The following is an 18,284-nucleotide window of genomic DNA, read 5'->3' as shown; positions in this document are numbered from 1 at the left end:
AATATTATATGTATAAATGTATAAAGGAAAAAATGATGAAATATTCCCACATTATCTTAGTATTATAGAGGAAAGACCGTTGCTGACCTCTGATATTGTTCAAAACTTATGTATTTATATGATTTTGGCAATAATATGAGTAAATTAAATAATATACATATGAAAATGATTAATTATTATATGTATAAATGTATAAGGGAAAAAATGCTGAAAATATTCCCATATTATCTTAGTATTATAGAGGAAAGACCGTTGCTGACCTCTGATATTGTTCAAAACTTATGTATTTATATGATTTTGGCAATTATATGAGTAAATTAAATAATATACATATGAAAATTATTAATTATTATATGTATAGGGGAAAAAATGCTGAAATATTCCCACATTCTCTTAGTATTATAGAGAAAAGCCATTATAGTGAGAGGGTATAGTAGTGTAAACGACCGGAATTACGACAGAGGGTTCAAAAACTACTATAGGTAGGCAGTGGTTGCCGACCTCTCATATTGTTCAAAACTTATGTATTCATATGATTTTGGCAATTATATGAGTAAATTAAATAATATACATATGAAAATTATTAATTATTATATGTATAGGGGAAAAAATGCTGAAATATTCCCACATTCTCTTAGTATTATAGAGAAAAGCCATTATAGTGAGAGGGTATAGTAGTGTAAACGACCGGAATTACGACAGAGGGTTCAAAAACTACTATAGGTAGGCAGTGGTTGCCGACCTCTCATATTGTTCAAAACTTATGTATTCATATGATTTTGGCAATTATATGAGTAAATTAAATAATATACATATGAAAATTATTAATTATTATATGTATAAGGGAAAAAATGCTGAAAATATCCCACATTCTCTTAGTATTATAGAGAAAAGCCATTATAGTGAGAGGGTATAGTAGTGTAAACGACCGGAATTACGACAGAGGGTTCAAAAACTACTATAGGTAGGCAGTGGTTGCCGACCTCTCATATTGTTCAAAACTTATGTATTCATATGATTTTGGCAATAATATGAGTAAATTAAATAATATACATATGAAAATGATTAATTATTATATGTATAAGGGAAAAAATGCTGAAAATATCCCACATTCTCTTAGTATTATAGAGAAAAGCCATTATAGTGAGAGGGTATAGTAGTGTAAACGACCGGAATTACGACAGAGGGTTCAAAAACTACTATAGGTAGGCAGTGGTTGCCGACCTCTCATATTGTTCAAAACTTATGTATTCATATGATTTTGGCAATAATATGAGTAAATTAAATAATATACATATGAAAATGATTAATTATTATATGTATAAGGGAAAAAATAATCATATTATATATGAATAATGGAAAAAAAATGAAATGTTCCTATAATCTCTTAATATATAAGAGAATAGCCCGTATGTTGGGTGGCAAACGGAATTGAAAATACCCGCTTTGAGGACAGCGGGTTCAAAAACTACTATAGGTAGGCAGTGGTTGCCGACCTCCCGCATTATTCGAAATATTTATTTCGGATTATGTTTATATTGGTTACATACAATAAAGTATATTATTATCCGTACAAATTTGTTTCTCAGTTCTATAGAACACGGGACTTGGCTCCGCGGATAATAGGAATATACGCTTTATAGATAATATCGTTGAAACAAAAGTCAAGTTTCTATTATATATAGAATAACAAATCGTTTCCATATATTATCGTTAATTTTTGGAGGCAGGCAAATATTAATTTATTACCTGCCGTATAGTTGGATTATTATATCGTTACGGTATAATACAAATATGGATTCTTATGAAAGAAATATAAAATTATATATTAAATGTGGAAATATTATCATATGCGCTTGGTTTTATGTTATATATTACCAGAGATATATATGAAAAGAGATAAATTTTAAATTTATCTTCAAAATGCAAATGATTTAACTTAATATTTATATTGGTTAAACAAAAATTGTACATGTGTGGATACAATAATTATGTATGTTGGAAATAAAATGATATTTTATAATGAAATATGTATGTATAAAAAGATAAAATTATAGAAATATATATATTACAATAATTAGATGAAATTCTTGTTATATTGGTAAAACAAGTATAAATTAAAAATGAAAATATGGATTACGAATGCTATATAAAAATGGCCGTAATCGAATGGATTTTTTTACTTATATATTTAAAATTTTACCCAAAGGCGAAATATTGAATTTTATTCAATATAATAAAAATCATGGAATTATATAAAGTGAAAAATCTATATATCTATATATCTATTATATTGCTTATTTCGATTCAAAATATATGAATGGAATATGAAGGAAAAACATTATTCTGGTTGATCCTGCCAGTAGTTATATGCTTGTCTCAAAGATTAAGCCATGCATGTCTAAGTACACACGAATTAAAAGTGAAACCGCAAAAGGCTCATTATATCAGTTATGGTTCCTTAGATCGTTAACAGTTACTTGGATAACTGTGGTAATTCTAGAGCTAATACATGCAATTAAAACATGAACCTTATGGGACATGTGCTTTTATTAGGCTAAAACCAAGCGATCGCAAGATCGTTATATTGGTTGAACTCTAGATAACATGCAGATCGTATGGTCTTGTACCGACGACAGATCTTTCAAATGTCTGCCCTATCAACTTTTGATGGTAGTATCTAGGACTACCATGGTTGCAACGGGTAACGGGGAATCAGGGTTCGATTCCGGAGAGGGAGCCTGAGAAACGGCTACCACATCTAAGGAAGGCAGCAGGCGCGTAAATTACCCACTCCCAGCTCGGGGAGGTAGTGACGAAAAATAACAATACAGGACTCATATCCGAGGCCCTGTAATTGGAATGAGTACACTTTAAATCCTTTAACAAGGACCAATTGGAGGGCAAGTCTGGTGCCAGCAGCCGCGGTAATTCCAGCTCCAATAGCGTATATTAAAGTTGTTGCGGTTAAAACGTTCGTAGTTGAACTTGTGCTTCATACGGGTAGTACAACTTACAATTGTGGTTAGTACTATACCTTTATGTATGTAAGCGTATTACCGGTGGAGTTCTTATATGTGATTAAATACTTGTATTTTTTCATATGTTCCTCCTATTTAAAAACCTGCACTAGTGCTCTTAAACGAGTGTTATTGTGGGCCGGTACTATTACTTTGAACAAATTAGAGTGCTTAAAGCAGGCTTCAAATGCCTGAATATTCTGTGCATGGGATAATGAAATAAGACCTCTGTTCTGCTTTCATTGGTTTTCAGATCAAGAGGTAATGATTAATAGAAGCAGTTTGGGGGCATTAGTATTACGACGCGAGAGGTGAAATTCTTGGACCGTCGTAAGACTAACTTAAGCGAAAGCATTTGCCAAAGATGTTTTCATTAATCAAGAACGAAAGTTAGAGGTTCGAAGGCGATCAGATACCGCCCTAGTTCTAACCATAAACGATGCCAGCTAGCAATTGGGTGTAGCTACTTTTATGGCTCTCTCAGTCGCTTCCCGGGAAACCAAAGCTTTTGGGCTCCGGGGGAAGTATGGTTGCAAAGCTGAAACTTAAAGGAATTGACGGAAGGGCACCACCAGGAGTGGAGCCTGCGGCTTAATTTGACTCAACACGGGAAAACTTACCAGGTCCGAACATAAGTGTGTAAGACAGATTGATAGCTCTTTCTCGAATCTATGGGTGGTGGTGCATGGCCGTTCTTAGTTCGTGGAGTGATTTGTCTGGTTAATTCCGATAACGAACGAGACTCAAATATATTAAATAGATATCTTCAGGATTATGGTGCTGAAGCTTATGTAGCCTTCATTCATGGTGGCAGTAAAATGTTTATTGTGTTTGAATGTGTTTATGTAAGTGGAGCCGTACCTGTTGGTTTGTCCCATTATAAGGACACTAGCTTCTTAAATGGACAAATTGCGTCTAGCAATAATGAGATTGAGCAATAACAGGTCTGTGATGCCCTTAGATGTCCTGGGCTGCACGCGCGCTACAATGAAAGTATCAACGTGTATTTCCTAGACCGAGAGGTCCGGGTAAACCGCTGAACCACTTTCATGCTTGGGATTGTGAACTGAAACTGTTCACATGAACTTGGAATTCCCAGTAAGTGTGAGTCATTAACTCGCATTGATTACGTCCCTGCCCTTTGTACACACCGCCCGTCGCTACTACCGATTGAATTATTTAGTGAGGTCTCCGGACGTGATCACTGTGACGCCTTGCGTGTTACGGTTGTTTCGCAAAAGTTGACCGAACTTGATTATTTAGAGGAAGTAAAAGTCGTAACAAGGTTTCCGTAGGTGAACCTGCGGAAGGATCATTATTGTATAATATCCTTATCGTTAATAAACATTTGTTATAATACAAATAAATACAATTTACCAAAATAAAAATATTACAAAATGATTCCACGGAATCAAAAGTTAAAGTCAAAATAAAATGAAGATGGCTTTTATTTTATATGTGGGGCTTGGCAACCTCATAAAAAGACTTTAACATTATTAATGTTGTTGTGCGTATTTGTGGCAGTACCTACTACAACAATGGCGTTTCCTATAAAAACAAATTCTCGAAAATGGAAATCGAAGAAACTGAACAAAATTTGAAAGTAGAAGTCGAATTAAAATTAAAATAATTTTGAATGTGGTATTCAAAATAAGTGTGTGTGTATATGGACCATAATATACACGCGTTGCGAATATGTATTGTTCATCTATGTTATGAGCATACGTTGGCTAATGCAACAACCTAAAATATACAATGTTTGTACCTGTCATCCATCAGGTTAATGTTTTATATAAATTTTGCAGTATGTGTCACCCAAAATAGCAAACCATAACCAGATTTTTATGATACATAATGCTTATATGAAACTAAGACATATCGCAACATTTATTTTTAGGTATAAAAATAAATTTATTGAAGGAATTGATATATGCCAGTAAAATGGTGTATTTTTAATTTCTTTCAATAAAAACAATATTGATATTATATAAAAATGAATTATAAAACTCTAAGCGGTGGATCACTCGGCTCATGGGTCGATGAAGAACGCAGCAAACTGTGCGTCATCGTGTGAACTGCAGGACACATGAACATCGACATTTTGAACGCATATCGCAGTCCATGCTGTTATGTACTTTAATTAATTTTATAGTGCTGCTTGGACTACATATGGTTGAGGGTTGTAAGACTATGCTAATTAAGTTGTTTATAAATTTTTTATAAGCATATGGTATATTATTGGATTAAATAATGATTTTATTCATAATATTAAAAAAGAAATGAAAAACATTATCTCACATTTGAATGTGAAAAACGAAGAGAAATATTTTCTTTTTCAATCAAATAATACTGAGAAATGTCTAGCATAAAAAATTGAAATATTTTTCATCTAGAATTGTCTCTTATTAATGATTCGGAAAAAGAAAAATCTTGGTTTTGTTATTATTCTTCGTTGGTTCGTTAAATGGATAAAAAATAACTTTGCTTACAAGAACTATTGGAACTATTTATAACGAATTTAATTGATTGTTTTATCATTTATATATAAAGAATTTATGGCAAAAAATAGTTATATATACAACCTCAACTCATATGGGACTACCCCCTGAATTTAAGCATATTAATTAGGGGAGGAAAAGAAACTAACAAGGATTTTCTTAGTAGCGGCGAGCGAAAAGAAAACAGTTCAGCACTAAGTCACTTTGTCTATATGGCAAATGTGAGATGCAGTGTATGGAGCGTCAATATTCTAGTATGAGAAATTAATGATTTAAGTCCTTCTTAAATGAGGCCATTTACCCATAGAGGGTGCCAGGCCCGTATAACGTTAATGATTACTAGATGATGTTTCCAAAGAGTCGTGTTGCTTGATAGTGCAGCACTAAGTGGGTGGTAAACTCCATCTAAAACTAAATATAACCATGAGACCGATAGTAAACAAGTACCGTGAGGGAAAGTTGAAAAGAACTCTGAATAGAGAGTTAAACAGTACGTGAAACTGCTTAGAGGTTAAGCCCGATGAACCTGAATATCCGTTATGGAAAATTCATCATTAAAATTGTAATATTTAAATAATATTATTAAGAATAATGTGCATTTTTTCCATATAAGGACATTGTAATCTATTAGCATATCCCAAATTTATCATAAAATATAACTTATAGTTTATTCCAATTAAATTGCTTGCATTTTAACACAGAATAAATGTTATTAATTTGATAAAGTGCTGATAGATTTATATTATTACAGAGCGTTAATTTTTCGGAATTATATAATGGCATAATTATCATTGATTTTTGTGTTTATTATATGCTCTTGTATGATTAACAATGCGAAAGATTCAGGATACCTTCGGGACCCGTCTTGAAACACGGACCAAGGAGTCTAACATATGTGCAAGTTATTGGGATGTAAACCTAATAGCGTAATTAACTTGACTAATAATGGGATTAGTTTTTTAGCTATTTATAGCTAATTAACACAATCCCGGGGCGTTCTATATAGTTATGTATAATGTATATTTATATTATTTATGCCTCTAACTGGAACGTACCTTGAGCATATATGCTGTGACCCGAAAGATGGTGAACTATACTTGATCAGGTTGAAGTCAGGGGAAACCCTGATGGAAGACCGAAACAGTTCTGACGTGCAAATCGATTGTCAGAATTGAGTATAGGGGCGAAAGACCAATCGAACCATCTAGTAGCTGGTTCCTTCCGAAGTTTCCCTCAGGATAGCTGGTGCATTTTAATATTATATAAAATAATCTTATCTGGTAAAGCGAATGATTAGAGGCCTTAGGGTCGAAACGATCTTAACCTATTCTCAAACTTTAAATGGGTAAGAACCTTAACTTTCTTGATATGAAGTTCAAGGTTATGATATAATGTGCCCAGTGGGCCACTTTTGGTAAGCAGAACTGGCGCTGTGGGATGAACCAAACGTAATGTTACGGTGCCCAAATTAACAACTCATGCAGATACCATGAAAGGCGTTGGTTGCTTAAAACAGCAGGACGGTGATCATGGAAGTCGAAATCCGCTAAGGAGTGTGTAACAACTCACCTGCCGAAGCAACTAGCCCTTAAAATGGATGGCGCTTAAGTTGTATACCTATACATTACCGCTAAAGTAGATGATTTATATTACTTGTGATATAAATTTTGAAACTTTAGTGAGTAGGAAGGTACAATGGTATGCGTAGAAGTGTTTGGCGTAAGCCTGCATGGAGCTGCCATTGGTACAGATCTTGGTGGTAGTAGCAAATAATCGAATGAGACCTTGGAGGACTGAAGTGGAGAAGGGTTTCGTGTGAACAGTGGTTGATCACGAGTTAGTCGGTCCTAAGTTCAAGGCGAAAGCCGAAAATTTTCAAGTAAAACAAAAATGCCTAACTATATAAACAAAGCGAATATAATACACTTGAATAATTTTGAACGAAAGGGAATACGGTTCCAATTCCGTAACCTGTTGAGTATCCGTTTGTTATTAAATATGGGCCTCGTGCTCATCCTGGCAACAGGAACGACCATAAAGAAGCCGTCGAGAGATATCGGAAGAGTTTTCTTTTCTGTTTTATAGCCGTACTACCATGGAAGTCTTTCGCAGAGAGATATGGTAGATGGGCTAGAAGAGCATGACATATACTGTTGTGTCGATATTTTCTCCTCGGACCTTGAAAATTTATGGTGGGGACACGCAAACTTCTCAACAGGCCGTACCAATATCCGCAGCTGGTCTCCAAGGTGAAGAGTCTCTAGTCGATAGAATAATGTAGGTAAGGGAAGTCGGCAAATTAGATCCGTAACTTCGGGATAAGGATTGGCTCTGAAGATTGAGATAGTCGGGCTTGATTGGGAAACAATAACATGGTTTATGTGCTCGTTCTGGGTAAATAGAGTTTCTAGCATTTATGTTAGTTACTTGTTCCCCGGATAGTTTAGTTACGTAGCCAATTGTGGAACTTTCTTGCTAAAATTTTTAAGAATACTATTTGGGTTAAACCAATTAGTTCTTATCAATTATAACGATTATCAATTAACAATCAATTCAGAACTGGCACGGACTTGGGGAATCCGACTGTCTAATTAAAACAAAGCATTGTGATGGCCCTAGCGGGTGTTGACACAATGTGATTTCTGCCCAGTGCTCTGAATGTCAAAGTGAAGAAATTCAAGTAAGCGCGGGTCAACGGCGGGAGTAACTATGACTCTCTTAAGGTAGCCAAATGCCTCGTCATCTAATTAGTGACGCGCATGAATGGATTAACGAGATTCCTACTGTCCCTATCTACTATCTAGCGAAACCACAGCCAAGGGAACGGGCTTGGAATAATTAGCGGGGAAAGAAGACCCTTTTGAGCTTGACTCTAATCTGGCAGTGTAAGGAGACATAAGAGGTGTAGAATAAGTGGGAGATATTAGACCTCGGTTTGGTATCGTCAATGAAATACCACTACTCTTATTGTTTCCTTACTTACTTGATTAAATGGAACGTGTATCATTTCCTAGCCATTATACGGATATATTTATTATATCTTATGGTATTGGGTTTTGATGCAAGCTTCTTGATCAAAGTATCACGAGTTTGTTATATAATCGCAAACAAATTCTTTAATAAAACGATGCATTTATGTATTTTTGATTTGAAAATTTGGTATAACTCCAATTACTCAGGTATGATCCAATTCAAGGACATTGCCAGGTAGGGAGTTTGACTGGGGCGGTACATCTCTCAAATAATAACGGAGGTGTCCCAAGGCCAGCTCAGTGCGGACAGAAACCACACATAGAGCAAAAGGGCAAATGCTGACTTGATCTCGGTGTTCAGTACACACAGGGACAGCAAAAGCTCGGCCTATCGATCCTTTTGGTTTAAAGAGTTTTTAACAAGAGGTGTCAGAAAAGTTACCATAGGGATAACTGGCTTGTGGCGGCCAAGCGTTCATAGCGACGTCGCTTTTTGATCCTTCGATGTCGGCTCTTCCTATCATTGTGAAGCAAAATTCACCAAGCGTTGGATTGTTCACCCATGCAAGGGAACGTGAGCTGGGTTTAGACCGTCGTGAGACAGGTTAGTTTTACCCTACTAATGACAAAACGTTGTTGCGACAGCATTCCTGCGTAGTACGAGAGGAACCGCAGGTACGGACCAATGGCACAATACTTGTTCGAGCGAACAGTGGTATGACGCTACGTCCGTTGGATTATGCCTGAACGCCTCTAAGGTCGTATCCGTGCTGGACTGCAATGATAAATAAGGGGCAATTTGCATTGTATGGCTTCTAAACCATTTAAAGTTTATAATTTATTTTATAAACGACAATGGATGTGATGCCAATGTAATTTGTAACATAGTAAATTAGGAGGATCTTCGATCACCTGATGCCGCGCTAGTTACATATAAAAGCATTATTTAATACAATGACAAAGCCTAGAATCAATTGTAAACGACTTTTGTAACAGGCAAGGTGTTGTAAGTGGTTGAGCAGCTGCCATACTGCGATCCACTGAAGCTTATCCTTTGCTTGATGATTCGATAAATAAATGATTTTTCCTGTAGCCAAACAAACACCTCGTCATCAATTTAGTGACGCATATGATATTGTCCCTATCATATAATTTTTGATATAAAGACTTTAAAGAATTATATCAAGTTGCCAAATACCTCGTCATCAATTTAGTGACGCATATGATATTGTCCCTATCGTATAATTTTTGATATAAAGACTTTAAAGAATTCTATCACGTTGCCAAATACCTCGTCATCAATTTAGTGACGCATATGATATTGTCCCTATCATATAATTTTTGATATAAAGACTTTAAAGAATTATATCAAGTTGCCAAATACCTCGTCATCAATTTAGTGACGCATATGATATTGTCTCTATCATATAATTAATATAAAGACTTTAATGAATTGTGTCAAGTTGCCAAACACCTCGTCATCAATTTAGTGACGCATATGATATTGTCCCTATCATATAATTTTTGATATAAAAACTTTAAAGAATTGTATCAAGTTGCCAAATACCTCGTCATCAATTTAGTGACGCATATGATATTGTCCCTATCATATAATTAATATAAAGACTTTAATGAATTGTGTCAAGTTGCCAAACACCTCGTCATCAATTTAGTGACGCATATGATATTGTCCCTATCATATAATTTTTGATATAAAAACTTTAAAGAATTGTATCAAGTTGCCAAATACCTCGTCATCAATTTAGTGACGCATATGATATTGTCCCTATCATATAATTAATATAAAGACTTTAATGAATTGTGTCAAGTTGCCAAACACCTCGTCATCAATTTAGTGACGCATATGATATTGTCCCTATCATATAATTTTTGATATAAAAACTTTAAAGAATTGTATCAAGTTGCCAAATACCTCGTCATCAATTTAGTGACGCATATGATATTGTCTCTATCATATAATTAATATAAAGACTTTAATGAATTGTGTCAAGTTGCCAAACACCTCGTCATCAATTTAGTGACGCATATGATATTGTCCCTATCATATAATTTTTGATATAAAGACTTTAAAGAATTATATCAAGTTGCCAAAACCTCGTCATCAATTTAGTGACGCATATGATATTGTCTCTATCATATAATTAATATAAAGACTTTAATGAATTGTGTCAAGTTGCCAAACACCTCGTCATCAATTTAGTGACGCATATGATATTGTCCCTATCATATAATTTTTGATATAAAGACTTTAAAGAATTATATCAAGTTGCCAAATACCTCGTCATCAATTTAGTGACGCATATGATATTGTCTCTATCATATAATTAATATAAAGACTTTAATGAATTGTGTCAAGTTGCCAAACACCTCGTCATCAATTTAGTGACGCATATGATATTGTCCCTATCATATAATTTTTGATATAAAAACTTTAAAGAATTGTATCAAGTTGCCAAATACCTCGTCATCAATTTAGTGACGCATATGATATTGTCCCTATCATATAATTAATATAAAGACTTTAATGAATTGTGTCAAGTTGCCAAACACCTCGTCATCAATTTAGTGACGCATATGATATTGTCCCTATCATATAATTTTTGATATAAAAACTTTAAAGAATTGTATCAAGTTGCCAAATACCTCGTCATCAATTTAGTGACGCATATGATATTGTCCCTATCATATAATTAATATAAAGACTTTAATGAATTGTGTCAAGTTGCCAAACACCTCGTCATCAATTTAGTGACGCATATGATATTGTCCCTATCATATAATATTTGATATAAAGACTTTAAAGAATTATATCAAGTTGCCAAATACCTCGTCATCAATTTAGTGACGCATATGATATTGTCTCTATCATATAATTAATATAAAGACTTTAATGAATTGTGTCAAGTTGCCAAACACCTCGTCATCAATTTAGTGACGCATATGATATTGTCCCTATCATATAATTTTTGATATAAAGACTTTAAAGAATTCTATCAAGTTGCCAAATACCTCGTCATCAATTTAGTGACGCATATGATATTGTCTCTATCATATAATTAATATAAAGACTTTAATGATTTGTGTCACGTTGCCAAACACCTCGTCATCAATTTAGTGACGCATATGATATTGTCCCTATCATATAATTAATATAAAGACTTTTTAAAGAATTGTATCAAGTTGCCAAACACCTCGTCATCAACTACTATATTATGGTTGCGCCGACCTCTCATATTGTATTCTCTTATGTCTTCATAGGATTTTGGCAATTATACGAGTAAATTAAATAATATACATATGAAAATGATTAATTATTATATGTATAAGGGAAAAAATGCTGAAATATTCCCATATTATCTTAGTATTATAGAGGAAAGACCGTTGCCGACCTCTGATATTGTTCAAAACTTATGTATTTATATGATTTTGGCAATTATATGAGTAAATTAAATAATATACATATAAAATGATTAAATATTATATGTATAAATGTATAAAGGAAAAAATGATGAAATATTCCCACATTATCTTAGTATTATAGAGGAAAGACCGTTGCTGACCTCTGATATTGTTCAAAACTTATGTATTTATATGATTTTGGCAATAATATGAGTAAATTAAATAATATACATATGAAAATGATTAATTATTATATGTATAAATGTATAAGGGAAAAAATGCTGAAAATATTCCCATATTATCTTAGTATTATAGAGGAAAGACCGTTGCTGACCTCTGATATTGTTCAAAACTTATGTATTTATATGATTTTGGCAATTATATGAGTAAATTAAATAATATACATATGAAAATTATTAATTATTATATGTATAGGGGAAAAAATGCTGAAATATTCCCACATTCTCTTAGTATTATAGAGAAAAGCCATTATAGTGAGAGGGTATAGTAGTGTAAACGACCGGAATTACGACAGAGGGTTCAAAAACTACTATAGGTAGGCAGTGGTTGCCGACCTCTCATATTGTTCAAAACTTATGTATTCATATGATTTTGGCAATTATATGAGTAAATTAAATAATATACATATGAAAATTATTAATTATTATATGTATAGGGGAAAAAATGCTGAAATATTCCCACATTCTCTTAGTATTATAGAGAAAAGCCATTATAGTGAGAGGGTATAGTAGTGTAAACGACCGGAATTACGACAGAGGGTTCAAAAACTACTATAGGTAGGCAGTGGTTGCCGACCTCTCATATTGTTCAAAACTTATGTATTCATATGATTTTGGCAATTATATGAGTAAATTAAATAATATACATATGAAAATTATTAATTATTATATGTATAAGGGAAAAAATGCTGAAAATATCCCACATTCTCTTAGTATAATAGAGAAAAGCCATTATAGTGAGAGGGTATAGTAGTGTAAACGACCGGAATTACGACAGAGGGTTCAAAAACTACTATAGGTAGGCAGTGGTTGCCGACCTCTCATATTGTTCAAAACTTATGTATTCATATGATTTTGGCAATAATATGAGTAAATTAAATAATATACATATGAAAATGATTAATTATTATATGTATAAGGGAAAAAATTCTGAAAATATCCCACATTCTCTTAGTATTATAGAGAAAAGCCATTATAGTGAGAGGGTATAGTAGTGTAAACGACCGGAATTACGACAGAGGGTTCAAAAACTACTATAGGTAGGCAGTGGTTGCCGACCTCTCATATTGTTCAAAACTTATGTATTCATATGATTTTGGCAATAATATGAGTAAATTAAATAATATACATATGAAAATGATTAATTATTATATGTATAAGGGAAAAAATGCTGAAAATATCCCACATTCTCTTAGTATTATAGAGAAAAGCCATTATAGTGAGAGGGTATAGTAGTGTAAACGACCGGAATTACGACAGAGGGTTCAAAAACTACTATAGGTAGGCAGTGGTTGCCGACCTCTCATATTGTTCAAAACTTATGTATTCATATGATTTTGGCAATAATATGAGTAAATTAAATAATATACATATGAAAATGATTAATTATTATATGTATAAGGGAAAAAATGCTGAAAATATCCCACATTCTCTTAGTATTATAGAGAAAAGCCATTATAGTGAGAGGGTATAGTAGTGTAAACGACCGGAATTACGACAGAGGGTTCAAAAACTACTATAGGTAGGCAGTGGTTGCCGACCTCTCATATTGTTCAAAACTTATGTATTCATATGATTTTGGCAATAATATGAGTAAATTAAATAATATACATATGAAAATGATTAATTATTATATGTATAAGGGAAAAAATAATCATATTATATATGAATAATGGAAAAAAAATGAAATGTTCCTATAATCTCTTAATATATAAGAGAATAGCCCGTATGTTGGGTGGCAAACGGAATTGAAAATACCCGCTTTGAGGACAGCGGGTTCAAAAACTACTATAGGTAGGCAGTGGTTGCCGACCTCCCGCATTATTCGAAATATTTATTTCGGATTATGTTTATATTGGTTACATACAATAAAGTATATTATTATCCGTACAAATTTGTTTCTCAGTTCTATAGAACACGGGACTTGGCTCCGCGGATAATAGGAATATACGCTTTATAGATAATATCGTTGAAACAAAAGTCAAGTTTCTATTATATATAGAATAACAAATCGTTTCCATATATTATCGTTAATTTTTGGAGGCAGGCAAATATTAATTTATTACCTGCCGTATAGTTGGATTATTATATCGTTACGGTATAATACAAATATGGATTCTTATGAAAGAAATATAAAATTATATATTAAATGTGGAAATATTATCATATGCGCTTGGTTTTATGTTATATATTACCAGAGATATATATGAAAAGAGATAAATTTTAAATTTATCTTCAAAATGCAAATGATTTAACTTAATATTTATATTGGTTAAACAAAAATTGTACATGTGTGGATACAATAATTATGTATGTTGGAAATAAAATGATATTTTATAATGAAATATGTATGTATAAAAAGATAAAATTATAGAAATATATATATTACAATAATTAGATGAAATTCTTGTTATATTGGTAAAACAAGTATAAATTAAAAATGAAAATATGGATTACGAATGCTATATAAAAATGGCCGTAATCGAATGGATTTTTTACTTATATATTTAAAATTTTACCCAAAGGCGAAATATTGAATTTTATTCAATATAATAAAAATCATGGAATTATATAAAGTGAAAAATCTATATATCTATATATCTATTATATTGCTTATTTCGATTCAAAATATATGAATGGAATATGAAGGAAAAACATTATTCTGGTTGATCCTGCCAGTAGTTATATGCTTGTCTCAAAGATTAAGCCATGCATGTTGAACTCTAGATAACATGCAGATCGTATGGTCTTGTACCGACGACAGATCTTTCAAATGTCTGCCCTATCAACTTTTGATGGTAGTATCTAGGACTACCATGGTTGCAACGGGTAACGGGGAATCAGGGTTCGATTCCGGAGAGGGAGCCTGAGAAACGGCTACCACATCTAAGGAAGGCAGCAGGCGCGTAAATTACCCACTCCCAGCTCGGGGAGGTAGTGACGAAAAATAACAATACAGGACTCATATCCGAGGCCCTGTAATTGGAATGAGTACACTTTAAATCCTTTAACAAGGACCAATTGGAGGGCAAGTCTGGTGCCAGCAGCCGCGGTAATTCCAGCTCCAATAGCGTATATTAAAGTTGTTGCGGTTAAAACGTTCGTAGTTGAACTTGTGCTTCATACGGGTAGTACAACTTACAATTGTGGTTAGTACTATACCTTTATGTATGTAAGCGTATTACCGGTGGAGTTCTTATATGTGATTAAATACTTGTATTTTTTCATATGTTCCTCCTATTTAAAAACCTGCACTAGTGCTCTTAAACGAGTGTTATTGTGGGCCGGTACTATTACTTTGAACAAATTAGAGTGCTTAAAGCAGGCTTCAAATGCCTGAATATTCTGTGCATGGGATAATGAAATAAGACCTCTGTTCTGCTTTCATTGGTTTTCAGATCAAGAGGTAATGATTAATAGAAGCAGTTTGGGGGCATTAGTATTACGACGCGAGAGGTGAAATTCTTGGACCGTCGTAAGACTAACTTAAGCGAAAGCATTTGCCAAAGATGTTTTCATTAATCAAGAACGAAAGTTAGAGGTTCGAAGGCGATCAGATACCGCCCTAGTTCTAACCATAAACGATGCCAGCTAGCAATTGGGTGTAGCTACTTTTATGGCTCTCTCAGTCGCTTCCCGGGAAACCAAAGCTTTTGAGCTCCGGGGGAAGTATGGTTGCAAAGCTGAAACTTAAAGGAATTGACGGAAGGGCACCACCAGGAGTGGAGCCTGCGGCTTAATTTGACTCAACACGGGAAAACTTACCAGGTCCGAACATAAGTGTGTAAGACAGATTGATAGCTCTTTCTCGAATCTATGGGTGGTGGTGCATGGCCGATCTTAGTTCGTGGAGTGATTTGTCTGGTTAATTCCGATAACGAACGAGACTCAAATATATTAAATAGATATCTTCAGGATTATGGTGCTGAAGCTTATGTAGCCTTCATTCATGGTGGCAGTAAAATGTTTATTGTGTTTGAATGTGTTTATGTAAGTGGAGCCGTACCTGTTGGTTTGTCCCATTATAAGGACACTAGCTTCTTAAATGGACAAATTGCGTCTAGCAATAATGAGATTGAGCAATAACAGGTCTGTGATGCCCTGTGATGTCCTGGGCTGCACGCGCGCTACAATGAAAGTATCAACGTGTATTTCCTAGACCGAGAGGTCCGGGTAAACCGCTGAACCACTTTCATGCTTGGGATTGTGAACTGAAACTGTTCACATGAACTTGGAATTCCCAGTAAGTGTGAGTCATTAACTCGCATTGATTACGTCCCTGCCCTTTGTACACACCGCCCGTCGCTACTACCGATTGAATTATTTAGTGAGGTCTCCGGACGTGATCACTGTGACGCCTTGCGTGTTACGGTTGTTTCGCAAAAGTTGACCGAACTTGATTATTTAGAGGAAGTAAAAGTCGTAACAAGGTTTCCGTAGGTGAACCTGCGGAAGGATCATTATTGTATAATATCGTTATCGTTAATAAACATTTGTTATAATACAAATAAATACAATTTACCAAAATAAAAATATTACAAAATGATTCCACGGAATCAAAAGTTAAAGTCAAAATAAAATGAAGATGGCTTTTATTTTATATGTGGGGCTTGGCAACCTCATAAAAAGACTTTAACATTATTAATGTTTTTGTGCGTATTTGTGGCAGTACCTACTACAACAATGGCGTTTCCTATAAAAACAAATTCTCGAAAATGGAAATCGAAGAAACTGAACAAAATTTGAAAGTAGAAGTCGAATTAAAATTAAAATAATTTTGAATGTGGTATTCAAAATAAGTGTGTGTGTATATGGGCCATAATATACACGCGTTGCGAATATGTATTGTTCATCTATGTTATGAGCATACGTTGGCTAATGCAACAACCTGAAATATACAATGTCATCCATCAGGTTAATGTTTTATATAAATTTTGCAGTATGTGTCACCCAAAATAGCAAACCATAACCAGATTTTTATGATACATAATGCTTATATGAAACTAAGACATATCGCAACATTTATTTTTAGGTATAAAAATAAATTTATTGAAGGAATTGATATATGCCAGTAAAATGGTGTATTTTTAATTTCTTTCAATAAAAACAATATTGATATTATATAAAAATGAATTATAAAACTCTAAGCGGTGGATCACTCGGCTCATGGGTCGATGAAGAACCCAGCAAACTGTGCGTCATCGTGTGAACTGCAGGACACATGAACATCGACATTTTGAACGCATATCGCAGTCCATGCTGTTATGTACTTTAATTAATTTTATAGTGCTGCTTGGACTACATATGGTTGAGGGTTGTAAGACTATGCTAATTAAGTTGTTTATAAATTTTTTATAAGCATATGGTATATTATTGGATTAAATAATGATTTTATTCATAATATTAAAAAAGAAATGAAAAACATTATCTCACATTTGAATGTGAAAAACGAAGAGAAATATTTTCTTTTTCAATCAAATAATACTGAGAAATGTCTAGCATAAAAAATTGAAATATTTTTCATCTAGAATTGTCTCTTATTAATGATTCGGAAAAAGAAAAATCTTGGTTTTGTTATTATTCTTCGTTGGTTCGTTAAATGGATAAAAAATAACTTTGCTTACAAGAACTATTGGAACTATTTATAACGAATTTAATTGATTGTTTTATCATTTATATATAAAGAATTTATGGCAAAATATAGTTATATATACAACCTCAACTCATATGGGACTACCCCCTGAATTTAAGCATATTAATTAGGGGAGGAAAAGAAACTAACAAGGATTTTCTTAGTAGCGGCGAGCGAAAAGAAAACAGTTCAGCACTAAGTCACTTTGTCTATATGGCAAATGTGAGATGCAGTGTATGGAGCGTCAATATTCTAGTATGAGAAATTAATGATTTAAGTCCTTCTTAAATGAGGCCATTTACCCATAGAGGGTGCCAGGCCCGTATAACGTTAATGATTACTAGATGATGTTTCCAAAGAGTCGTGTTGCTTGATAGTGCAGCACTAAGTGGGTGGTAAACTCCATCTAAAACTAAATATAACCATGAGACCGATAGTAAACAAGTACCGTGAGGGAAAGTTGAAAAGAACTCTGAATAGAGAGTTAAACAGTACGTGAAACT

At 33.5% G+C, this 18,284-nt stretch overlaps 3 non-coding genes and 1 pseudogene across 3 annotated transcripts; all 4 read left to right on the top strand.

Moving 5' to 3' along the window:
* Nucleotides 1–2,343: 2,343 nt before the first annotated feature.
* Nucleotides 2,344–4,338, top strand: LOC117149364. Its single transcript, XR_004460239.1, has one exon. It is a non-coding gene; the product is annotated as a small subunit ribosomal RNA (ribosomal RNA).
* Nucleotides 4,339–5,024: 686 nt separating this feature from the next.
* On the top strand, nucleotides 5,025–5,203 carry LOC117149362. The gene has a single exon (XR_004460238.1). It is a non-coding gene; the product is annotated as a 5.8S ribosomal RNA (ribosomal RNA).
* Nucleotides 5,204–5,598: 395 nt separating this feature from the next.
* Nucleotides 5,599–9,560, top strand: LOC117149361. The gene has a single exon (XR_004460237.1). It is a non-coding gene; the product is annotated as a large subunit ribosomal RNA (ribosomal RNA).
* A 7,728-nt stretch (nucleotides 9,561–17,288) lies between these two features.
* On the top strand, nucleotides 17,289–17,467 carry LOC117149363 (annotated as a pseudogene).
* The last annotated feature ends 817 nt before the right edge of the window (nucleotides 17,468–18,284 follow it).

Source organism: Drosophila mauritiana, unplaced genomic scaffold (assembly GCF_004382145.1).
Source record: "Drosophila mauritiana strain mau12 unplaced genomic scaffold, ASM438214v1 U_201, whole genome shotgun sequence".
Lineage (NCBI taxonomy): Eukaryota > Metazoa > Arthropoda > Insecta > Diptera > Drosophilidae > Drosophila > Drosophila mauritiana.
Note: the sequence above shows the minus strand (reverse complement) of the source record. Positions and strands in the feature narration are given on the sequence as shown.